The sequence below is a fragment of the Martes martes genome (assembly GCF_963455335.1).
Source record: "Martes martes genome assembly, chromosome: 5".
In the NCBI taxonomy this organism is placed as follows: Eukaryota; Metazoa; Chordata; class Mammalia; order Carnivora; family Mustelidae; genus Martes; species Martes martes.
The window spans coordinates 43,109,495-43,135,981 of record NC_137892.1 but is presented as its reverse complement, the minus strand read 5'-3'; the positions used below and the strand labels follow the sequence as shown (position 1 = coordinate 43,135,981).

Here is a 26,487-nt window from a genome sequence, read left to right as displayed (position 1 = left end):
GTGAGATGACTTCTTTTGTGTTTTGTGTTTTGTGTTTGTGTTTGTGTTTGTGTTTGTTTTATGCAGCCTCCATGCTGGGCTTGAATGTGGGCCTTATGGAGCTTGAACTCAATACCCTAAGATCAAGACCTGAGCTGAAATGAAGAGTCAGATGTAGGGGTGTCTGGGTGGCTCAGTCAGTTAAGCGGCTGACTCTTGGTTTCAGCTCAGGTTATGATCTCAGGATCGAGATTTCAGGGTTGTGAGATTGAAACTCACCCCCCACCCAATTGGGCTCCATGCTCAGTGGTGCATCTGCTTCTCTCCCTCTCCCTCTGCTCCTCTCCCCTGTCTCATGCTCTCTCTCTCACTCTCTCTCTCAAATAAATAAATATTTTTTTTTTTAAAGAAGAGGATGTGTTCCAAGGTGGGAATCATTAAATATCTGGTAACTTCACTTGAAGGAGCATCTAGCTACAGGTTTCTATTTTCTTTGGAAATAAAAGCAAGAAAAGTAATGAGAATGAGGGGGTATGAGATGGTGGTGGAATGGGTTGAAAATATGAGGAAAATAGAAATAGTCTTGTTGAAAGACTATTCATTCTCCATGTCATCTTTTTAAAATTATCTAATAATAGTTCTTTGATGGATCCTAATTAAAAACTGGTCCTGGTTATCTTTGCTTTTTTTCACATGTGCTTTTTAATTTTTATTTCACTTATACAACTAATATGATTTTTCAAGCAGGAGAGAAAAATTGAAATACTCCTTGATATATGCACGTTGTTAATTAGATAGATAATTGACCCTTTTCTATCTGTTTAATTTATATACAAATGTGTATAAAGAGAAATATAGTTTCTTTATTAGAAATGTGTTCATTTGCTTGCAAATGAGAGAAAGACAGTGACAAACATATAAGGCTTTATTTTTCTCGTGGGAGAAGATTATGGTAAAACAGGAGAAAATAACTAAGCAGAATGCTGGTATTTTTAAAAATCTAGGTCTTAACGCAGTTCTGACATTCATTCTAATATGTTGGTAAAAATAAATTCTTCAATATTAATTTTAGAAGGGTAGAACTAAATTTTTGTATTTTAAATAAAATATATAATCCATTAAGAAAAAATAAATTTTTCATAATAAATTTGTTAAACATTTATTAACATTCTAATATAAATTATTAGCTACTATATTAGTTCTACTGCTTCCATAGAAGCCTGCCCTGCTGTCAAGGACATTCTCATACCTGTCATCTCTAATGTAGTTTATCTGCTGAGATTTCAGTATTTTCTTTTTATCTTTAACTCTTTTGAGAGATCACTTGCAAAAGCGCCATCTCCAGAAGCTCTTCCGATCTTCCATCTTCGCAATGGTTCTGAGTTGCAGTACCTTTCCCCACTGCGTCATCCCTTTCCCTAGTGAGAGTTTATCCCTCTTTGTAGTTTTTCCCTGAGTGCATAAAGCTTCTTTCCATAGTTTGGCTATTGAACATTGCTGCTATAAACATTCAGGTGCACATGCCCCTTTGGAAACCCTCAGTTTGTTTTGTGAGATTGAGAGTCTCTTATGGTTTGTCTCCCTCCCGATCCCATCTTGTTTTATTTATTCCTTTCCTACCCCCAAACTCCCCACGTTGCCTCTCCACTTCCTCATATCGGGGAGATCATATGATAGTTGTCTTTCTCTGATTGACTTATTTTGCTAAGCATGATACCCTCTAGTTCCATCCACATCATCACAAATGGCAGGATTTCATTTCTTTTGATGGCTTCATACTATTCCATTGTATGTATATACCACATCTTCTTTATCCATTCATCTGTTGATGGACATGCCAGGGAGGGGGGTAGGGAGAGGGTGGTGGGGTTATGGACATTGGGGAAGGTATGTGCTATGGTGGGTGCTGTGAAGTGTAAACCTGGTGATTCACAGACCTGTGCTCCTGGAGCTAATAATACATTATATGTTAATTTAAAAAATTAAAAACTCAAAAATAAATAAATAAATAAAAGTGCTTAAAGCTGTTGACCAGTGTCTGAAATAGCAGTGCACTGACAAAATAAAAGTATTTTAATATGAAGATAATGAATTTACAATAACAATAACAACAAAAAATGCTTGCATTCTTCCTGCTGAGAACCAGTGTTCTAATTACCCACACAAAATCTTGAGGTCAACTGTTGCTCTCTTACTGGGGCTGAGCTGTGCCACAGCCTGCCCTCAGTGTAGGAAGATGATCTGGAGCTTCAACAGTGATATCTGCATTCATCTCAGGAAGAAAGACATAAAGGAGGCTTTCAGGTGCTTTATGCAGAAATAAACTTGGAAGTAGTTAAGTCACTCTTGCAGAATGACATTTGGCCTAGCCATCAACACCCGACAAGGTGGAAAGCAGTGTATTTTTTTTTCTCTTTTGGCAAATTTTGGTTGGTATATAACCACTCAGTTCAATCTAAGATTTTTTGACTTGCAATAAATTTAGTATTTTCCAGTTACCCTTTTTTTTTTTTAAATCTGTAGAAGGAAATAAAATACTGTATTTACCTACATTGTTTCCATTTCAACTTCTCTTACTTGCATCAGGTAGATTCATGTTACTTTCTGATGGGGATTTCCTTCAGCTTGAGGGACACTTTTCTTTTAACATTCCCTATCTTTCTTTGTTTTCCCTTTCTGGCATTCATAATATACAGATATCTGTCCTTCTAATTATATTTTCCAAATCACCTGAATTATTAATTTTTTCTTTATTTTTTCTTGATGCTTCTTGAGGTAATTCTGTGACTGAATATTTGAACTCATTAATTTGTAGTTTACATGTATCAGTTCTGTTATAAATCTCATTCATGGAGTTCTTTATTTAAACTGTTTTTATGTTTAATATTTCCAATTAGTCCTTCTGTTAACAATTGTTAACAAAACAGTTGTTTCTCCTTGTCCCTGCTCCATATTATTGAAATTTACCTCATATCTTTGAGGGTGTTGTAAATCTTACTTCTGCTTGCTTATTAATATTGCTTCATCTAGTACAGTTTTTCAGTTTGTTATATTTTATTTAGACCAGTATTTTAATAAAATCTCATAGATTTTCCTGGGAGCAATTTTTCCTCAGATAAATCAGCTAGCCTAGATAATGTTATTCCAAGGTGTGTGGTAAAAGATCTGAACTTTCTTCAAGTTCGGGAGTGGGTGATATAGAAACCACTACAAAGATGATGACCCAAATTTGTTCTAAATTTGTTCTGTCTTTCCCTTGAACCACATCTACCACTATTGCATGAAAGCAATATTTTGACAACATCGCCTTGCGCTTTGGGTATGAGAGTAAAAAACAGGAACTTTTAGTTCTGCCTGTACTTGTTTTTTATCTGCTCACCACATTTTTTTCCTCCCAGTGTTGGTGCTATGGTTACACTTTTTATTTCCACACCCTAGAAGTCCCAAAATATGTTGCATTGTTCTTCTTTAAAGATTTGATTATCTTTTAATGAGTTATAGCTAATTAGCCTTCACATGAAATTAAGTGGAATCACTTCAACAAATAAGATATGCTGATTGTAAATAAGCACATGAAAACTGGGTTAATATCATTAGGCATTAGATAGTACTACATAATTACAGCATATCTGAAATTTAAACGTCTGACCATACTAAGTGTTGGTAAGGATTTGGAACAACTGGCTATCTTGTACACTGCCAGTGGAAATCTAAAATAAAAAAATCACTTTAGAAAATTGTGTGGCAATTTCTTAAAAAGTTAAACGTACACCTATCATACATCCCAGTCATTTTGCTCCTCTATATTTGCCCAAGAAAAATAAAACCATATGTTTGTGCCAAGAGTTGTATGTGAATATTTGTTGTGTTTTATCATAATGGTGAAAAACTGAAAATAATCCAGATGTGGATAATAGGTGAATGAATGAATGGATTGTTCCATAGCCATACAATGGGCTACTACTGAGCAGTTAGGAGGAATTACATATTAACACGTGGATCAACATCGATGCATTTCCAAACAATTATGCTAAATGAAAAAAGGCAGACATAAGAGAGCATATAGTTTATGATTTTATTTATATAAATTTCTTGTTTTTAAGATTTTTATTTTTTATTTATGAGAGAGAGAGAGCATCAGAGAGAGCATGAGAGAGAGTGAGAGCACAAGCAATGGGGAGGGATAGAGGGAGAAGGAGACTCCTTGTGGAACAGAGAGCCTGGTGCGGGGCTCAATCCCAGGACCCTGGGATCATGACCTGAGCTGAAGGCAGATGCTTAACCGACTGAGCCACCCAGGCGCCCCTATTTATACAAATTTCTAGAAAATGCACACATGTATGTAAAGACAGAAGGAAGGTATGTGGTTGTCAAGGGATGGAGTAGGCAGGACTAATCAGGCCGGGACGTTTATGAAAGGGAACGATGAAACTTTCAGGGGTGATGAATATATGTGTTATCTTGATTGTGGTGAGCTATATATAATTACATATCCCACCTTGCCTGTTCTGCCTCAGGGAGAGGGAGGTGGCAAAGTGAATGAAATAAGTGCGGATAGTCCAAATAAGAAAAAGCAAAAGCTTGCCATAGTCAGCCACCGCCACTTGCATTTGGCAGACTCAAAGGGAAGCTGAAGAGTGGGAAGGCTTGGACAGAAGAAGGAGAAAGCTGCAGGTTCCCTGTTGGAAGGCTGTTGTCATCGGGAAGCTGTAGATAGGAAAACCAGAAACTGGGCCGCTATGTGATGAGTGAGGGCTGCGTATCTGGCAAAGACAAAACACATACCAGCAAAGATGAAAATTAGGGAAGCAGTGAATTATTAATCAAGACCCGCCATTTGGAGCTGATTGCTATGGGAACTGTTTGGCTTGTTAGAGAGAGACAGAGACTCAGAGACAAAGAGAAATACGGAGTGAGAGATAGCCAAGTAGCTCATTTCATTTTTCTGGTCTGGTATTATACTTCAAAACTTTCTTTTTATCATATATAATCCTACTCAAAATGCTCTTTTTTAGACTAGAAAGTTCATTAAAGTGCCTATTTTCTAACATTCTTCCACGTGATTTAACTTCAGGCTCTTTTAACTTCTAACTTTAAAATGGCATTTGAATTTCTGACAGTGGCTCTGAACACATCACTTTGCCCTAATTTTTTTTTTCTTTTTGTTAAAAACACTAGGCTTTAAAAATTCTATTTGCTTTTTATTTCATTCCTGTGGGATGTTGAAGGGTATCTAAGGAAGTTAATGCCTATTTTTATGGGACTTTATAAAAATTTATAGTGTCTAAATTTAAATAAAATAAAAATAGACAGTCACCCAAAAACTGTGTTTTTGAGACAAAGATTAGAGGCAGTAGAGGTGAGAATTTGATAAAAGCAGTGGTCCCAGAGTATCTGTATTAGGCAGCTGGGGACGTGGTGGGTGCTGTGTGGGGAAGAGACTGGATATTCAGAGAGTATTTCAAAGACTCTCTCAGCTTTCAAGGTCACTATTAACATGCAGAGAAGTAAAGCACATATGCAGGATTTAAGTAATAGAATGAGATAAGGCAAAACTCAGTGGTTCCAGGAGGTCGAAACTTTATTTTTAAAAAATACAATTTTTTTCTGATTTCTGTTCATCTGAAGGAAAAAAATAATGAGGTATATAATACTGAAAACCACACTCACCTAAACTATGAATAAAGAGTAGTTAAAAACTCCTCATTTTCAAATATTTATGAATTCTAACACATGAAGCTTTCTTCAATGATTTAAAAATATATTATTTTCAATTATTTATTATATAAACAAGTGAAGTATTAAAAGAGTATGTCCCCCCAATTAGCATAAGCCTTTGATTTTGAGTGAGAAAATAAGAGGTATTAATTGCCTAGAACCATATTTTCAATAAACATTTTTCAGTTCACATTCGAGCCAATGGTAATTCTAAGAGAGACACTTTCTGAAAATCTGTATTTGGACTTTCAGTGGCGAACAGCTCAGTAGCAGTGAGGGAGACTAGAGCAATAAATAACTGTAGCTTTAAAATCAGATACTCCCGTGTTCGGATCGCAGCTTCACAATCCGTTACCTGTGTGCTCATGAAAACCTTCTTTAAACCAGGGCTTATTGTGTTCGTCCACAAAACATGGTAATAAGAGCAATCATATCATTTCAATAGGAGCATTTATAAAGGGCTTACTAGGTGTTAGGCTTCTTAAGTACTTAATATTAATTATGGCTTTTTATTCTTACAGCAGCCCAATGAGTTATGTACTATATATCATCGTTTCAGTTTTATGGACAAGGATATGAAGTCTCGGAGAGGTGAAGTGATTTACTCAGGAGTCCCGCAGCTGGTGAGTAGTTTGCTTCCCTCATCTGTGCCTGTCTTGCTTTTAAGAGGATTACAGGAGATAATGCTTGTATTGTGCTTTCCATAATTTACCAAATATGCACTTGGAAAAAAAGCAGTATCATTGGTTATTATGGAAATAAAATCTTCTACATCAGATGGCCCTCTATGAGATATATAATGAGCCCTGTCTCTTTTCATTTGCCCGTTTTTAGATAACTGATTCAAACGATAGCAAAATAAACCTGAATTTTGGACTTGGAAATTTTGGAGATACAGATATATATCTCTGTATATATCTAGATCTCCTTTGTGACAATTTTTTTTTCTTTCTTTCTTTTGTTTTTTTTAGCTTTAAGTAATTAAATTTTAGCTCTGGGCCCTTTATGTGCTAGTTTAATTGTTTTGGACTGTCTGGGAAAACCACAAACCAAACACATTCAGAAAGTCACATATCATTTAGCCTGGCCAAAACTACAAGAGCAACTAGACTGATTAATTGCCACGCGGGTACTTTGCATTGTACCAGAAGTGTTGCTACTGTAATTTGAGGAACTGCTAATGAACAAGTATGCTGAAGGAATCAATAAGGATTTATAAGTAAATTATGCCTTCACATTTGCCCTGTTTCCATTTCCTTTCTTCTTTGGAAATTCTAAAGAACTCATTTTGCTCTTTGGGAAATGTTTAAGTAAATCCTATTAGGATTAAATCATGTTGACAATTCAGTGAAAACCGTTAGTTTCCATAGAAAAATACTAGTTACATAATAACAAGGGAGCAGACTTTGATAAAATGATGACAAGATTCTAAGGTGGAATTGAAAAACTTTTAAACTAACTTTTGTCACTGTATCCTCCAATTTAATAATGAGCACCTTTAGAAAATATAACCTATCAGATCAGAACAAGATCCAACTGGAGATCTTTGAATAAACTAGTTCTGGAAGCAAAGATGCCTTTTAAAGTAATTGAAAATTCAATAATAGTGGGATATGGTACCAGCTTCTTAAACATCCTTTCTGGTGATAGTGAGACGAAGAGTTTTATTTTATTTTTTTTAAGAGTTTTACTTTACAAACTACTCCATACAGACTAGAAAAATCCACAAAAATTTCAAAAGACATAGACCAAAAGCTTCTATCTACTCCTTGGTCTTCCCTCAACCTCCTCTGAGCATATCTACTGAGACCAGGTGAAAAGAGCATTTGAAGATAAAATGAGAGGGTAGACATGGGAACACAGTTGATACCTTATTTTCTGGGATATAAGAAGAACAATACATTTTGTCAGTTATACCTCAATTTAAAAAAAGGAGAAAAATTATGCTCAGTGACTCAGAAAAGCATGCCTCTTTATTCACTCTTTTGTGTAAATACAGAAAAGTAGATAGAAAACTGAAAGATAATGTAGGTGTACATAAAATACAGGTGCTTGTTGAAAGACCAACTAAGCTTTGCTTTTATCATTGACTAAAAACAATAAAACAGAGGATTGTGAATACTAGTGATAAGAAAACTCTCGCTTTGGGAAAAGGTTGATAACTTACCGTAAAGCAGAGCAAAAAATTAATCCCATGACAATAATGAAAAAATAAATCAACCATGTTTGGGAAAAGACTGCATGATTTTGATAGCAGTAAGATGCTTAAAAGCAAAAATTACCCCATCAACTGAAAGGGGGAAAATGTGGTCAGGGCCTTTTGTTTCTGTCTTTTGTTTTATTGTCATCCTTAATTTTGACTCACTAGATGTAGAAGCGTGTCTCCACCTTTGGCTACACAACAGATAGGTTTTGACGTGCTCTGATAACTGAAAGGTAGATTCTAATGTGACATATATTAGTGGAATCTCCAGTGGCATCTCCGTGGAGGTGGCATACCAAATTCATGTCCTTTCTCAGCAGCAGAGAGCGGCCCAGGCTCTGGATGCAGGTTTTGGAATTACTTCTGACTTTCGCCTTGACTACTTTGCAATTATAGCTGTTACTCATGGCTCATTGAGAACACAGCAAAAAATCTGTAACTTATAGAGAGGAAGTAGCATTTTAAATTCCTATAAACAAAGCTCCTGCAAAAATCTTGGATAAAGAGCAGAAATGAAGGAGGAGGTGGTTTGGGCCATGGTCCAGAGGATGTTAAATAGTCATGAGTGTTTTGAAATAAACTGGAATGGCTAGGTAGAGTAAGATTGAAAAAAGAAATCCTGGCAGTTTGCCCCCCTGAAGGCATCAGAACCTCCTGGCAGATGCCAAAACAACTTCTGATACAGAAAACTCTGGAAAGCTGTTGTGGAGGACCCAGAGAACTTCCCACTGCACTGGCCTTTGGATCCAGTGTTTACCGTCCACTCCCAGAAAGCATCTCAGATCTTCACAGTGAGGAAGCAGAAGGCTAGCTGAGGACAAAGCAGAACATCGCACCCTCCACTGCCCCCTCATGGGATATGTGTGACCTTGCTCAGACACTCCTGCCTAACCTAAAGGAAGAACAAATGGTTTAACTGATGGAGATCCCAGTCCTGCAGGACAGGAGCCTCCCTCAGTTTACAAATGTCCTAGTGATTTACAAGGAAGAAGCTTTCTTATCAATAGCCTAACTTCTGGAGGTACACAACTCTGTTTCCTGAAGCCCTAACATCACCCTCCACTCCATGAAAATGAGGGAGGTGAGGTGGAAGAAAACATAAATATAATTGAAATTTTTTAAACCTGAAGCCCATTGACAAGGACATGTGATAGGTGAATGTCACAGTCCTCCAGGAAACTCCGAACTGTCTTCATGTTAGTGCCTCATTAGAGGGGAAAGCAGCCTTGGCTTCACAATAACCAACCCTCCAGTAGCCTGAGCGTCTTCATTAGCACAGGACAGTCCTTCTGGACACCTCCTTTTTCCTCACCTCACCAGCTCCTGACTATATAATCAGCCACTTCCCAAGACCCCAATGCAGCAGCACTTTCTGCCCACGGGTCTTGTCCCTGTGCTTCAGAAAAACCACCATTTTGTACCAAAGACATCTCAAGAATCCTTCTTGGTCATCGGCTCCAAACCTCACCCCACCGAACCTCATCTGTATTCCAAAACTTTATCATTAGGACTCATCTCTTTTACACTGGCTCTCTGCCCAGGCCCAGATACTGACTTGTGTATTTCCAGGTCTGCGACACTAACCGGGAACCCTTAGTCAGCAGTAGTGTGAAAGGGCTCAAGCAGAACCAAACCCAAACCCGGAGATCCTAAACAGCAAGGGTTATTTTTGCAAAAAGACTAACGAACTAGAGGAGGTGAAGCTGACACAGGAAATTCACATTTCTTTTCTTTTCCTTTTATTTAAGATTTTATTTATTTATTTGACAGAGAGAGAGAGATCACAAGTAGGCAGAGAGGCAGGCAGAGGGGTGGGGAAGCAGGCTCCCCACTGAACGGAAAGCCCCATGTGGGTCTTGATCCCAGGACCCTGAGATCATGACCTGAGCCGAAGGCAGAGGCTCAGCCCACTGAGCCACCCAGATGCCCCGGAACCTCACACTTCACCCTAATTTTTAAGTCACATAAATCTGCCTAACACTAGCTGTTACATTATTTTTATACTACCAGTGGTCATACTACTTTATATCTCACAAAGTGTTTACCATCTACATTCTGTAATTTTTATAACACCAGAAAAGCTATGTATTGTCAAAAAACCTATTTTATAAACAAGAAGAAAAGTTATAGCACCTTGCACGTGACCACAAAGGTAATGAGTGCCAGGGCAGGACTCAGATTCTGACCCTGATTCCATATTGTGTGCCACTTTGACAGAAACATTGCTGTTTGGCTGTGAGATCTAAACAGAAATCTAAACAAATGCTGAATTCAGAAAAAGAACAGTCACGAAAATAAAGCAAACAAGTAAAATGCTTTTAAAATCCAACATGTATTATTTTGATGTTTATTTTACAATGGTTTTTTGTATGTTCCCAGTATTTTATCTTCCAGCATTTATCCTGGATCCGGTAACTTTCTGGATAGAATAACAGTTGCCTTCAGCTTTCATTTTCTTCCCTGTCTCGCCTGTCCTGAGTCCTATCCCCAGTAGATCCTAATGAAACTTATGAACTGTCTCCATTTGGTGTATCTTCCTCCACCTTCCTGGTGTCTTTCTCTCTTTCCCTCTCTCTCAAATAAATAAATAAATAAAATCTTAAAAAAAAAAAAAAGAAAATAAAGAAACACTCAACTTTATCTGCATACAAACTCATCCCTTTCCATTACCCAGGTATTATTAATGAAGGTATGAACAGGTAGAAAATTCCTCCCATATAAGACCTGGGCCCTTTCTAGTCCTAGCATCCCTGCTTCTCTCGTCTAAGAAGATACACTTCAAGGAAAAAAAAAAAAAAGGTTTTCACTTTTTTATGTTGAATTATTCAGGTTTCATTGAGAAGAAATGGCTGCTGTTTGTTGAGGAGCAGTCTTACAAATAAAGGCAAAGGAAACACAAAACCACAGAGTAATGTTAGCTTTTACTTCAAATAATAAGGGGAATTTCAGCAGGCAGAATAACTACTGACTTAAATACTCTTTGTAGAAGAGAGCCTAAGGCCAACTAGTGTTCTGGGTAAACTGGAAACATCATAACATTATAATCCTTTATATATCCTTCTATGTCATGGAAAGAAATGATTAGGGAAATGGGGTTTTTGAAAAGAAAGCAACTGGACTCTAATGATTGAGAATGTGATACTTGCGGTATTCACTAAACTGACCCTTTCTGTCTATACTGCAAAAGCATCTTAAAGTTCTTTGCTGTTTTTACCAATGGGATATCTTTATTTAAGCATCCTTCAGTGTTCTCATAAGACTGATGATTATCTTTGGTTTCTTACATATTCTGCTAAAAGAGCATTAGGCCTTTTCTTATTTTAAGATTTTATTTATTTATTAGAGACAGACAGGCCAAGCACAAGCAGGGGGATCAGCAGGCAGAGGGGGCCGCAGACTCCTCCCTAAGCAAGGAACCCAAAGTGGGACTCAGTCCCAGGACCCCGGGATCATGACTTGAGCCTAAAGTAGACACTTAACTGATTGAGCCACCCAGGCATCCCAAGAGTGTTAGGTCTTTATGTTAGAACTGGATTCCTATTGTTATTTCTACCCAAATCACTCTGATATTAGGAGACTGTATTTGAGGATGACAGAAGTAGCTAACTCGGTGAATTTAATTTTAGCTGTGCTCGTCTCCTTTACACACAATAAATAAATAAAGTAATAAATAAATAAATAATAAATAAATAATAAATAAATAAATGCCATAAATAAATAGAGTAATAAATAAATAAAGTAATGTTTACCAAATTTACCGAAGCACCATTTTTAAATTTTTTATTATTTCTTGTTTTTACCAGAGCACTATTTAATTGATTATTTGAGGTGTGAGAAAACCAGGCAGAAGTCAGAGGAAACCTGGCCTTCAGTGGTTTTGTTCTGTTGTCCTGTTTATCTCCTCCCAAAAATCAAGTAGGAGTCTAGGTCTGCTCTTGATCTCTCTTTCCTCCAGAGCACAAAAAAGATGTGGTGAGGCTTACCTCTTGGTAGCAATCTGACCCAGGTGTGTGAATGCATGAGTTCCTTTTCTACTTACTATGCCCATTGACATTTAGTGAACTTCAAAAAGAAATGTTCTTCTAAGTCTCTTTAAATAATAACCCTGGTATTCACTTAGAGTAATTCAATTGTGATCTCCATAGTAAGTTCGTAATAATAGCAAAAGAACACTTACCATGTATCAGGTATTCTTCTAACCATTTTATATAGACTATGGCATTTAATACTCAAAATAACCTGTGGAGTTGTTACCAAGGTATCAGACATTATCCTATTTCACAATTGAGAAAGATGAGGCAAAGAGAATTTAAGTAATTTCCCTAAGGTCTCACAACTTTCTAGCAGTCTTCAGGCAGTCCAGTCTCTGAAGCAATGGTTTTGACCGTTATGCTGAAATGACCTTGAATCTTGAGCTATTAAATATGAGGGTGTACTAGATGAATTTTTAAATTTCGGTGAAGTTCTAAAATTTAAACTCTTTCTAATATTCTATAATAAGTATGAATGATAATAAACCAAATTAATATACATCCTGAGACAGCTAGATTTTTTTATAAAAAGGGGTTTGCTAACCTAAATTGGTCAGTGTTGAGGCAATGTGATTAAATGAAGACTATTCAGAGCAGACTATTCATATTTTCTGAAAAGGTCACCTTCCTTCAGCGTCTTAAGAGATTCATCACGGGACGCTGCCTATGCCAAAGATAGATCTAGGTCCTACTTATTTTAATATGATTTCATTTACAAATGAAAACCTGGTCGTTCTATAGTTTCTTTTTTTTCAGAATTGGATATGTATTCTAAAATGACTTTTTTTTTAAGATTTTTATTTATTTATTTGATAGAGATTACAAGTAGGCAGAGAGGCAGGCAGAGAGAGAGGAAGAAGCAGGTTCCCTGCTGAGCAGAGAGCCCGATGTGGGGCTCGATCCCAGGACCCTGAGACCTTGACCTGAGCCGAAGGCAGAAGGCTTTAACCCACTGAGCCACCCAGGCACCCCTAAAATGAGTTTTTAAATATCCTTTAAATAGATGATACAGAATCACTTTTTGAAGGTTTTTATTTAAGTCCAAGTGATAAGATATTTAATGTTATAAACATATGATGAGCTTCTGGTTGTGTAAACCTTTTGCTCATATAGGTTAACCATTTCAAGCAGAGTGCAAAATGCTCCTACAATACTAAATAAATCAATCACAGTAGTCATCATATGGGGTTGGGGAGCACTGTACGTTCATGGAAGCACTGTGAATATGTTACTTTATACTTGTCAGATCATTCCACTTTTCATGTCTATGCCAAAATACAGAACAAGGTTAAGAACCGGATAGTCAGGAAAAGTTGCTTTAGAAAGAAATCCCCAGGAAGCGTGAGTCCGGACTAGTCTTATATTAGACAAAAGTATATTTTTAAATTATTAATGATCTGAGTAATTAGATATAAGAAATGAGGTAAGATTTTTATCCGATTACATGAATATATTAGAGAGATGGAAAATATAACTTCAACAAAAAATGCAGATATAATCTACATTGTATGTATATAAGTTTATCTTCCATTGTCTTATAAACCAAAAGCATTATTTTAGTTATTCAACTGCAAGAGTAAATTGGCAATCCATTTGTATTCAAAATTCCCTGATTTACCAGAAGAGATAGCAGATTCCTAGAACTCTACCAAAAAGAAAACAACTATATTTCTTCTCGCCAGAAGCCACGCTTTACTAATCTTCGTATTGTCCAACATGCTACTTACGTGTTTGCTTTCCTTGGGTGGATTGAGTTGTCATGACTTGGGGTAACAGAAGAAGACAGAGGACAGTGTCCTTTATATGTGAGTTAACTGAGGGACCAGTTAAAGAAATAAAACCAAAGCTGAATTACAAATTAATTTTTTTAAAGCACCAAAATGAATTACATTCAAACTAACAGCCTTCGTGTCATGTGAGCACTACAGTTTTGCTACAGGGCAGCCATGAGACTGCGGTCTACGACATAGGGTGTTCAGGATATTTATACGACTTTTTAAAGCTAATACCAGTTGAGCATTCTGAGTCAGGTTTTGTTCAATGTGATTTATATTTATAGAGTCCTTTAATTTTCACCATAATTCTGTGAGGCAACAAATTTGTTTTCATACCTAAATAAATAAATAAATAACGCTCTAAAGCAAGAGATTTTAATTAAATTCTCAGGGTTACATGATAAGTGATAGAGCAGATTTAAAAGTTGGCAGTATGACAAGGGACCTCTCTTAAATACTACATGATACTCTTTCTAACATAATATCTATCACAACACTATTTCTTTCTACCACTCAGTACTAAGCAGGGTCGTAAAGGGTAGTAAAATGTTATCGGAGATTAAAATGTAAAATATATTTCTAATATGTATAAGGGAGGAAATACTTTTCCTCCACTATCTTATGTTACATCACTGGGACCTGTGCATTAAATGCACAAAAGACAGATTAACTGGAAAAAAGGGCATTCAAACTTTATTTCATGTTACTCTTTTAATTTTTTAAGTGCATGGAGGTCTACAAGTCAAGATCCGAGAAGCAGTTAGACTCAGTTTGGGAGCAGGGGGAGGGCAGGGAGAGGAGGAGTTATATACCATTTAAACAAAGGGCAACAAGTTGTGGAGAAGTGGAAATGTTGCAGAAAAAATAATCAGACCAGTGAGAAATCAAGTGACAATCAGAGAAGTAGGAGAACATTTTACCCCAGTGGACCCAGAGGAGCTCGCACTCAAAATTCTGGGCCCAAGTAGTGAGGTTATAGGGCTTTTTTTTTTTTTTTTTTTTTTTTTTTTTTTTTTTAAATTTTATTTATTTATTGGACAGAGAGAGTTAGATCACAAGTAGGCAGAGAGGCAATTAGAGAGAGAGAGGAAGAAGGCTCCCCGCTGAGCAGAGAGCCCCATGCGGGGCCCGATCCCAGGACCCTGAGATCACGACCCGAGCCGAAGGCAGAGGCTTAACCCGCTGAGCCACCCAGGTTATAGGGCTTTTTATAGGGAAATGCAGGAGGTCAGGTTCCAAGGGCCCTGCTGACTGCTGGTAGGTGGGTTTAAACGGGGGGTGTGGGGTGGAGGGGAGCTGCTTTAGGCGGAAAGCCTGTTTCCAGACGCAGAGACAGCTAGTTATCTCTTGCTCCCGGCCGGGGCTTCTGGTTATCTCTAGCTTATTGTTAATAACTTCTCACCTACTGGGGTCTGCCAGCCTGGGCCTGCTCTGGGTAATTTGCCTCTTCATTAAGACAAAGGAAAGGGGGTTTGAGATTCTAGGGGTGGTAAATTATGGAAGGTAGATACATGAAAGATACTGGTGAGTGGAAGATGAGGGTTATTTTACAAGATTTTGTTTATGCAGGCTCATCTTGGCACTGCCTCTATCTCTGCTGAATAAAGAATGTTCTTTCCTTCCTGGTATAAGAAAAGAGGACACCTCACCTCCATAAAAGATATTTGTGCCCAGCTTTTAAGCAGATAGGGAAGAGAATCACATGTCTTGCTTTTCTCAAATGCCTTCATATCAAAGTGGCTTATTTTGGATCTTCTGATCCTTTTCACATGGAAATAAGAATGGGGCTATTTAAAATAAAAACATGGTGTGTATGGAGAACCAGGTGACTCAGTAGATGAAGCGTCCAACTCTTGATTTTTGGCTCAGGTCATTATCTCAGGGTCCTGGGATCCAGACGCCTGTCAGGCTGGGCAGTCAGAGGGGAATCTGCTTCCTCCCTCTCCCTCTCCCTTTTCCCCTCCTTTCACTTGCACACGTGCCCATGTGCTCTCACTCTCAAATAAATAAATAAATAGATGCATCTTTTTTAAAAATTAAAATAAAAACACAGTGTGTGAAGAATGCATTTGGAACCTACAGTAGTGGAAGTCAGGGCCAGTTGCTGGAGACCTTTTAAGTTGCTTGTCCATAGTCATGAACCATCACGGTCATTCTTAGTCATGTAGAAACCTAAAGAGATCAAGTTCTTAAGAGTTGTTTCCTGCTTTTTTGGATGTATTACATGCCTGATGCAAGGTGGGGAATAGGTTACTACATATTTCATATGCTTAGTCTTCAGGAGTACGGTTGTGATATGACAGGATAAGGAAGGTTTAAGCTAGCTGGATAGGATGGCGTACAACTATTTCAAAAATTTAAGTGCACTCAGATTTCTTTCTGAAGAGGAATAATAAAGCTCACAACACCTATCACCATTTTAGATCCAATCACAGGGAAGAACAGTAGGTGCAGAAAATACACCAACCCACCTATTAGTCAGAGCTGGATTCACATGAAGCTGGAGTGTTGTTCATGGTATTTGTATTTGCTTTAGGTGGCACATGTGAGTGTAGGAAGTAGAGATGTCCCAGGCCCTTGGTGAGGATTTGCAGATGATTTCTGGCTTGTCATTCATAGGGCAAATGAAATGAATGTAAAACAGAGTCATTAAATACCTTTGTTCTATTTTCCTCCACTTAACTGTCTCATAGGTTTAACCAGTGCTCTGTAGACTGACGTCATGGTACGCTGATTGTCCAGGGTGCCCACACAATTCTCTGTTCAACAGCAGAGTTGAATGCTTACAAAAATAGTACTGTTTTTTCCCCAGAACTTGGTTACACCAATTTTGTTATCGTTGTAATTACTTAATTTCATTAGGTTAAATACTTCCAACATTGCACAAAATTAAAAATGAAATGAAATGTGAGAGACTAAACAAGATTGGGGAAAATGATGGTATTTAAATTTATCAAGTCCTTTTAAAATAGATTTAAATGCATTGTCTAATTTAAAGAAACCAAAACTGAAAAATAGATGCCCTGTGAATACAGGTTAGGTAAGAAAGAGCTGAATTTAAATCAGTTAAAGTCCTATATTGGTATTTTAGCAAATAAACAAACATTATTCATATGGAAATACATATTTATGCTTTCCAACGTTATTTTTTAGGTTAATCATTTCAAATTTGTGTTTTGTCTGTTAGTTTAATTTAGTGAAATAAATGGAGTATGACATAAATAAACTCATTGTAAGGTTTGTATATTTTGGGATTCATGTAACACATTATATCGGGCCTTTCCCTCCTACCTTAAAACTGTCTTCCCTTTGTCCCACAATTAGAGTCATTGTGACTGAAGACCAAAAACCATCTTGGTAGGGTTTGAGTTTACCACAATGGATTTTCATTTCTTTTTGACAAGAAAGAAGTAAAGAAAGAAAAAGGAAAAGAAAAAGAAAGAAAGAGAGAGAGAAAGAAAGAGGAAGGAAGGAGGAAGGAAGGCAGGCAGACAGGCAATATGTATTACTTAAAAAACTTAAAAAAAAATTCTTATGTTTCACAATTTGCAAAGCTGATATCTGTTAATTTCATGAATTGTGCTTTATTACATTTTTTAAATTTTTTTAAGATTTTATTTATTTATTTGTGAGAGAGAATGAGAGAGAGAAATAGAGCATGAGAAGAGGGAGGGTCAGAGGGAGAAGCAAATTTCCCGCCAAGCAGGGAGCCTGATGTAGGATTTGATCCTGGGACTCCAGGATCATGACCTGAGCCTAAGGCAGTCATTTAACCAACCAAGCCACCCGCATGCCCCATTTTATTACATTTTAAAATGAAAGGGAAATGTGTTTTTCTCAAGAAAATTGAGATATTATGGTGTGATTTTGTGTGAGAAGGGAAATAATAATGGTAGGATGTTGAAATTTGTGTCATACCCTCTTTATAATCCAAAATTGGTGCTATTGTTTGAAAAAGTCAACATCATTTAACGAGTTATTTCCTTGGTCCATAAGCTACTCTTACAAAAATAAATGCAAAGAGTTAAAAGGTACACTTAATACTATGAAAGAAAAATTTAACCATTAAAAATTTAGCCAACTTAAATCAAAAGCACAATTTATAATTTAAGAAAAACTGTCTTAATGATAAAGGAAGAATGTCAGTGTATAAAGTGTTTCTCAAGAAGTTTGAGCCACTGGTGGCATATTATTTATGAATTACCATAGGAAAAAGGCCAGAATTCCCTTCCCTGGTTGTTTTAAAAGTAATACACTACATTTGATCAAGTATTACAACAAGTGAGTTTCTTTTTGTCAACATATGTCTTGATTAAACCATTTCGTATATAAAGCATTAATTTATTATTTCTTTTTGGTTTTCCTTATTGTGTATAATTTACGTAAATATTTAGTTTTCATTTTGGTGCAACATCCAACATTCATTTCCCAATATATATCAGTAACAACCCATGTAAATTAATCAGATGAAGTAGAAAGCAAATGGACTTTGTCATCTGGAAGCACAGATTCAAATTCTATGCTTTGCCCCTTACTGGACCTTTATTCTAGTGGTCTACATAGAAAATTCAAGGTATCAAGCATCCAGGAACTAACAAATGAGTTCAGTAAGATTGTAAGATAACTGGCTAACACACAAAAATCAATTACATTTCTGTATGCTAGTAATGAATAAGTGAGGAATGAAATTAAAAGATAATGCCCTGGGGCACCTGGGTGGCTCAGTGGGTTAAGCCTCTGCCTTCAGCTCAGGTCATGATCTCGGGGTCCTGGGATCGAGCCCCACATCAGGTTCTCTGCTCAGCAGGGAGCCTGCTTCGCCCTCTCTCTCTGCCTGCTTCTCTGCCTACTTGTGATCTCTCTCTGTCAAATAAATAAATAAAATCTTTAAAAAAAAAAAAGATAATGCCCTTTATAAACTGAATACAAATGAAATACTTAAGTTTAATTCTAAATTAAAAAAAAAAAGAGTGAGGGTGATTTGTTTGCATGCTGAAAACTATGCAGCACTAATGAAAGAAATCAAAGATTTTTTAAAATGGAAATTCAAAAATTAAAAAATAAATTTAAAAAATAAAAATGAAGACTCATACCATGAAAATTGCCTGGAAATCTCAACATAGTAAAGAAATTCATTCTCTTCAAACTGACTTACAAATTTAACAAAATTCCCATCCCAGCCAAATATTTGCACTCATAGAAAGTCTTATTCCAAAATTTTTATGGAAAGGCATTGGAAATAGAATAAAACAATGTTTAAAAAAGAATGTGAGAGGAATCATTCTACCCAATTCCAGTACTTACTATGTACCATCAATCAAGTCTATGTGATAGTGCCAAAGAAGTAAACATATGGATCAATAAAGTAAATAGAAAACCCAGGAACAAAACCACACAAGTAACACTCAGCTGACATCTGGCAAAGTTGCCAAGGCAATGCAATGGAAGAGTCTTTCAACAGTGGGCTGTAACAGTTGGATGCCCATAATAAATAGTAGAAAAAAGTGAACTCTGACTTAAATCTCACACACTACAAAAATTAAAGAGATTGGATGACAAACTTAAATGTAAAAGGTAAAATGTGAAATCTTTTAGAAATAACACGTAGGAGAAAAACTTTGGGATCTAGCATTAAACAAAAAGATCTTAAACTTGAGAGAGCAAAGGTTGTGGCATAGTAGGAGGACCCTAGGCTTGCCTAGTCCTTCAAACACAGCTAGATAACCATCAAATCATTCCAAATACCCAAGAAATTAATCTGAGGACTGAGAGAACAAACTGCACAACTAAAGGGAGAGAAGAGGTCACTCTGAGGAAGATTGAAAGTGCAGAGATGTGGTTTGGGGGAGAAACAGATGGCTGCTATGGAGGTGAGGGGGCTGATCACAGAGAAAGGTGAGGGAGAGTGGGGGTACACAAGGATAAGCACAAAGAGCAAGCTTCCTCAAAGCCACTGCTTGGGGAAGGGGGAGGGGCTGAATTTCATGAGTTTTTGCAACCAGTGGGGCTCAAAGACTGGGATTTCAGAGGTCCCCATACGTGGCTGTGAATGAGACCTGATGACCCTGTCCTACTACTGGAGTGGAGCCAGGCAAGCAATCCTGGGGCAGATTGTACAATCTGAGGATCTCCTAAGGGGATTGGGAAGAGAGTTCTCATACTTTCTGGAGTGCATCTGTGAGACCTGGCATTGCTTCTCCAGGGACAAAAGAACCAGCAGGTCCTATTACCCCCTTACCCCCTAACCCAGCAGAGGTGCAGAGACACCTGCTGAGCACAGCTTACTGGGCCACTCCTATTAAGCTTGCTTGCTCCTCATCCCCACCCCTGTGCTCTGGCACAACTGTCCTTCTGGGTCAAACCTGCAACAGTCCCAGCACAATGAGGTCCTTTCCCAGAGGATTAGTGCAGGTCTTCACCACACCAGGTCCCTGATGTTTGGAACTTTAAAATTTAGCAGAGCTGGCTAGGGTAGAGCCCAAGTTGCACTGTACTGTTCCAGGGAGACAAGTGACCCAGAGACAGTGTGAAATCAGCGCTCTGAAAAACACCTGTGACACACGAGTGGGAAATTATTTGCTCCTCTGAAAGTGCTTCCCTGAGAGCAGCAAGCAGGGACTCCCCCTTCCAGGGACAAAAGAACAGGAAGGATGGCTCCTTCCACCCATTAGCATATACCAGCTTCAGTAAATAGCACAGCATCAACCCTGGCTGCCTAAATTGTTTATCCCTCTGCACTCCACTGGTACTGCTTTTCTGGGGCAAGGTTGCCTAACAGCCAGCATGGTGGCCTCTCCCCCAGATCAGAACACCCCCCCCCAACCATGTACCATATCTATGACCATAGAGTTCTGCAAAGCTTCATTTCTAGTGGGAATAGCATCAGGTTTCTTTAAACAGGCTGACCAGAACACACCTAGTTAAAACTTGCCACACTCTGGCCAAGGTCCAACCACTCCCCACTGCTGACAAGGGAAAACTCTGCAGAGGACTGACCTAAGGGAGAGAGCAGCGAAAACATAGCAGCAGAGTGCACACAGCAGAGTGCACACCAGAGACACTTCCTGAAGTACCAGACCCTGGACATTATATGACCTCTTCTTAATAAAGCCATTACTCTCAAGAGAAGGAAACATAGCACACTTTACCTTACTAACACATAGAAGAAGACAGAGACCTAGACAAAATGCCAAGACAGAGGAATTCATCCCAAAAGAAAGAACAAGAAAAGGTCATCACCATGGATCTAATTGAAACAGATATAAGTGAAATGTCTGATCCAGAATTTAAAGCAAGAATCATAAGGATACTAGCTGGGCTGGAGAAGTTCATGGAAGACATCAGGGAAAACCTTGCTATAGAGATTGAAGAACTAAAAATGAATCAGGCTGAAATGATAATAACAATAACTGAGATTTGAAACTGACTGGAGGCAAGGACCACAGGATTGAAGTAGAGCAATGAATAAGTGATATAAAAGATAGAATTATGGAAAATAATGAAGCTGAACAAAACAGAGGAAAAAAATCTTGGATCATAAAAGTATATGTTGAGGGAACTTGGTGACTCCATCAAGTATAGTAAAATTCATATCATAGGAGTCCCAGACAAGAGAGGGTAAACGGGGCAGGTTTACTTAAGGAAATTATAGCTGGAAACATCCCTAATCTGGGAAAGGAAAGAGATTTTCAAACCCAGAAGGCACAGAGGACTCCCATCAAAATCAAAAAAAGCAGACCAATACCAAGACATATTGTAATAAAGTTTACAAATATATAGAAAAAAAAATCCTAAAAGCACCAAGACAAAAGAAGTCCCTAACTTTTAAGGGAACACACATAAGGCTAACTTCAGATCTCTCCAAAGAAGCTTGACAAGCAAGAAGAGAATGGCATGATGTATTCAGCAGGCTGAATGGGAAAAATATGCAGCCAAGAATACTCTATCCAGCAAGACTATCATTCAGAATAGAAGGAAAGATAAGTAGTTTCCCAGACAAACAAAAACTAAAGGAGTTCATCACCACTAAACCAACCCTGTGAGAAATATCAACGGGGACTCTAAGTGGGAAAGAAAGACCAAATGTGACAAAGATTAGGAAGGAGAAAATCTCCAGAAACAAGGACAAAACAAGTAATAAGATGGTACTAAATTCATATCTATCAATAATCACTCTGAATGTAAATGGACTAAATGCTCCAATCAAAAGACATAAGATTTAGAATGAATAAGACCCGTCTATATGCTGCCTACAAGAGACTCATTTTAGAGCTAAAGACACCTGTAGATTAAAGTGAGAAAATGAAGAACAATTTATCATGCAAAAGGATGTCAAAAGAAAACTGGAGTAGCCATATGGATATCAGACAAACTAGATTTTAAGCCAAAGACTGTAACAAGAGATGAAGGAGAACACTCTATCATAATAAAGGGTACTGCCCAACAAAAACATCTAAATATGTATGCCCCCAACATGGGAGCACCCAAATATATAAAACAACAACAATGATAAAAACAACACCAACAAAAAACAGTAGAACAGATCAATTAAACCAGGAACTAGTTCTTTGAAAAAATTAATAAACTTGGTAAACACCTAGCCAGACTTTTCAAAAAGAAAAGAGAAAGGAGCTAAATAAATAAAATTAGAAATGAGAGGAGAAGCAATAATTAACACTACACAAATACAAAGAATTATAAGAGTATTATGAAAAATTATATGCCAACAAATTGGACCTGGAAGAAATGGATAAATTCCTAGAAAGATATAAACTACCAAAACTGAAACAGGAAGAAGTAGAAAAATTAAAAAGACCCATAACTAGCAAAGAAATTGAATCAGTAATACAAAATCTCCCAACAAACAAAAATCCATGGCCAGATAGCTTCACAGGAAATTCTAGCAAACATTTAAGGAAGAATTAACACCTATTCTCCTCAAACTGTTTCAAAAGATAGGAATGGAAGGAAAACTTCCAAACTCATTCTATGAGGCCAACATTACTGTGATTCCAAAACCAGACAAAGACTCCATAAAAAAAGAGAACTATAGGCCAATATCCCTGATGAACATGGATGCAAAAATTTTCAACAATACTCTAGCAAGTCAATCCAACAGTACATTGAAAGAATGATTCACAGAGTGCCTGGGTGGCTCAGTCAGTTAAGTGTCTGCCGTTGGCTCAGGTCATGATCCCAGGGTCCGGCAATCAAGCCCCACATCTGGCTCCTTGCTCAGTGGGATTCTGCTTCTCCCTCTCCTTCTGCCCCTCCCCCACCCGTTCATGCTCACTCCTTCTCTCTCTCTCTCAAATAAATAAAATCTTTTTATAAAAAAAGAATGATTCTCCACAATTAAGTGGGATTTATTCCTGGGCTACAAGGGTGGTTCAATACTGACAAATCAATCAATGTGCTACACCATATTAATAAAAGAAAGGATTAGAACCATACAATCCTCTCAATAGACGCAGAAAAGAATTTGATCAAGCACAAAACCCATTCATGATAAAAACCCTCAATAAAGTTGGGATACAGGGAACATAGCTCACATCGTAAAGGCCGTATGAGAAAGAACCATGGCTAATATCATCCTCAATGGGGAAAAATTGAGAACTTACCCTCTATGGTCAGGCACAAGACAAAGATGTCCACTCTCACCACTGTTATTTAACGTAGTACTGGAAGTCCTAGCCACAGCAATCAGACAACAAAAAAAGAAAAACATTTAAATCAATACAAAATAAGTCAAACTTTCATTTTTTGCAGACAACATGATATTCTATATAGAAAACTCCAAAAGACTCCACACACAAAAAAAATTGCTAGAGCTGATATCGAAATTCAGTAAAATTGTGGGATACAAAATCAATGTACAGTTGCGTTTCTATACACCTATAATAAAGTGGCAGAAAGAGAAATGAAAGAACCCATCTCATTTACAATTTCACCAAAACCTGTAAGATACGTAGGAATAAACCTAACCAAAGAGGTAAAAGATCTGTACTCTGAAAACTATACAACACTTAACAAAAGAAATTGCAAAGGAAACAAAGAAATGGAAAGTCATTCCATGCGCATGAATTGGAAGAACAAATATTTTTTAAATGTCTATACCACCCAAAGCAATCTATACATTCAATGCAATCCCTATCAAAATATCCCCGGCATTTTTCACAGCACTAGAACAAACAAGCCTAAAATGTGTATGGAACCACAAAAGACCCTGAACAGCCAAGGCAATCTTAAAAAATAAAAGCAAAGCTGGAGGCATTACAATTCTGGACTTCAAGTTATAGTCAAAGCTGTAGTGATCAAGACAGAATGGTAGTGACACAAAAACAGATACACAGATTCATGGAACAGAATAGAAAACCCAGAAATGGACCCACAAGTATATGGTCAACTAATTATCAACAAAGCAGGTAGAATATCCAATGCAAAAGAGATAGTCTCTTCAACAAATGGTGTTGGGAAAATGGGACAGCCACGTGCAGAAGGATGAAAATGGACCATTTCCTTATACCATTCACAAAAATAAATTCAAAATGGATGAAAAGAACTAAATGTGAGAGAGGAAACCATCAAAATCCTTGAGAAGATCTCAGGCAGCAACCTCTTTGACACTAGCCATGGTAACTTCTTACTAGATATGTCTCCTGAGGCAAGGGAAACAAAAGCAAAAATAAACTAATGGGACCTCCTCAAGATAAAAACCTCTGCACAGTGAAGGAAGCAATCAAAAAAACTAGAAGACAACCTTAAGAATGATAGAAGATATTTGCAAATGACATATCTGATAAAGGGTTAGTATTCAAAATCTATAAAGAACTTACCAAACTCAACACACCCAAAAATAAATAATCCAGTTAATAAATGGGCAGAAGACATGAATAGACATTTTTCTGAAGAAGACATCCAGACACATGAAAAGATGCTCCACATCACTTATCATCAGGGAAATACAAATCAAAACTACAATGAGCTTATTGCTTAACAATAAAAAGTAATGAGCTATAGATATTTGCAACAATCTGGTGAGTGAAATAAGTCAGTGCCAAAAGGTTATACACTGTATGATTTCATTCATATGATAGTCTTTCCATTAATTCTTATAAGAATAGATTAGCAGAGTGAGATTCTTCTGTCAGTTATGTTAGAGTTGCTATGATTTCATTGCCTTGAGGAAGAGAAAGCTTAGGTAGTCATTCTCCCCTTTGGATGACACATCTGCTTAGGGGGAAAAAAAAAAAATCAAAGAGAGGTAAGTGAAAGAGTAATCAGCTAAGTCATTTCCAGCACGTAGAACAGGAATTTGAACCTCTGCTTTTCACTGCTTTCTATTCTTCCCAGCACTTGAACACACCACACACACACACACACACACACACGCATGCAATTGTACTTTTCAGATCTGCTAAGAGTAGTGGAAGTGCTCTCCTAGTTGGTTTTAACTCAGGCAGGAAAATATACTATAACCAAAATAGTGCTTCATTGAGAAACCAATCAGCTGTAGAAATAGTTCAAAAACCAAGTCCATGTTTCTGCAAGGTAAAGATTTCTCTTATATTTAGATTCATTTTCCTAAAACCCACTTTAAGCCTATTAATAAAACATTTGTTTTCAAAACTTTACTTAATAAACACTCACATAGAACTTTGTAGAGGCCTGTTAATCTTCCAATCATATTAATAATACTTGATCCTCATACTAACTCACTGACATCAGCACTATTATTATTCTCATTTTAAAAATGAAAAACTGGGGCACCTGGGTGGCTCAGTGGGTTAAAGCCTCTGCCTTTGGTTCAGGTCATGGTCTCAGGGTCCTGGGATTGAGCCCCACATCGGGCTTTCTGCTCAGCGGGGAGCCCACTTCCTCCTCTCTCTCTCTGCCTGCCTCTCTGACTACTTGTGATCTGTCAAATAAATAAAAATCTTTAAAAAAAAGAAAAACTGACAGAGAGAGAAAATAAGTAATTTGCCCAAGTCATGAGAGTTAGAAATGAGATTCTATTTACATTGTCAGGCCTCACTATGTGTGCCCTAAACCACATTACTAAATTTATTAAAAATTCAGTGTTGGTAATTTGGAGACTAATATTGATATATCTGTGCTTTTCAATATGTTGTTGCTTTAAATGTAAAAATTCTAAAAAGAAAGTCCACTAAGAACAATTTGTGAGATTCTAAAATACTCTGATTATGGTATACATAATGACTGACATTTTGGCCTTCATAGTTCATAGTGATAATAATAGCATAACAATAATTCTTCATTGCATATCTATTATGCAAAACAGGTGCTAGGCACATCACATATATTATCTCTTTTAATCTCCATAATAACTTCATGAGGTAACAATCATCATCCCTTTTATCTTATTTTATCTGAGTAAATTGAGATGAATTTGGTTATCATGTACAGTAAGTGTCAGAGCTAGGAATTTACCCAATTCTGCCCGATTTCAAAGCTCATATGCTTTCTTTATAAGTTGTTGTCTCTAACCACCTGTGTTAGACCTTCTGTTAGTACTGATTCTGTTAGTCCTCATTTAGCATTTGAAATACTAGAAACAGAAAATAGTTCCAAGCATTTTTCACTTTTTTTTTTGCTTTGAATATTTAAAAAAAAATTTTTTAAGAGAGAAAGAGTGAGCATGAAAGAGAGAGAGAGCATACAAGCCAGGGGAGAGGCTGAGGGAGAGGGGGAAGCAGACTCTGGGATCATGACCAGAGCAAAAGGCAGACACTTAACTGACTGAGCCCCCAAGTATTTTTCA

General features: G+C 37.2%; 1 long non-coding RNA gene across 1 annotated transcript in view; it reads left to right on the top strand.

The window, feature by feature from the left end:
- The window catches only part of LOC308343151, a 387,811-nt gene that overhangs the window by 287,683 nt on the left and 73,641 nt on the right, over positions 1-26,487 (top strand). Inside the window, exon 5 of the long non-coding RNA XR_013966856.1 lies at positions 6,219-6,320. This is a non-coding gene — a long non-coding RNA (uncharacterized lncRNA). The remainder of the gene's footprint in view (positions 1-6,218; positions 6,321-26,487) is intronic.